This window comes from Penaeus monodon, chromosome 33 (genome assembly GCF_015228065.2).
Source record: "Penaeus monodon isolate SGIC_2016 chromosome 33, NSTDA_Pmon_1, whole genome shotgun sequence".
Classification (NCBI taxonomy): domain Eukaryota; kingdom Metazoa; phylum Arthropoda; class Malacostraca; order Decapoda; family Penaeidae; genus Penaeus; species Penaeus monodon.
The window spans coordinates 8,844,281-8,844,560 of NC_051418.1; positions in this window are offsets into that span (position 1 = coordinate 8,844,281).

Genomic DNA, 280 nt, shown 5'->3' on the forward strand with positions numbered 1-280 from the left:
GAGCGTACTGAAACATCATGCTGGCAAAACTGCAACTTCTTCTTTCATGAGATAACTGAAGGGAACTCTGCGAGCGCTGGGAGGAAGGGATCTCGTCAGCCTGACTCCAGATATATCGCTGGCAGTGATAAGAAAGGCAGAAGAGAGGGAGGGGAGAAAAGCCACTCCATGAATGTCGCCTGTGAATAGTGACTGTGAAAGTAGTAGAGATATGTGAAAAAGATTGGTATGGATGAGCAGATGTATCGCTAAACACACATACGCACATGCACACGGAAAG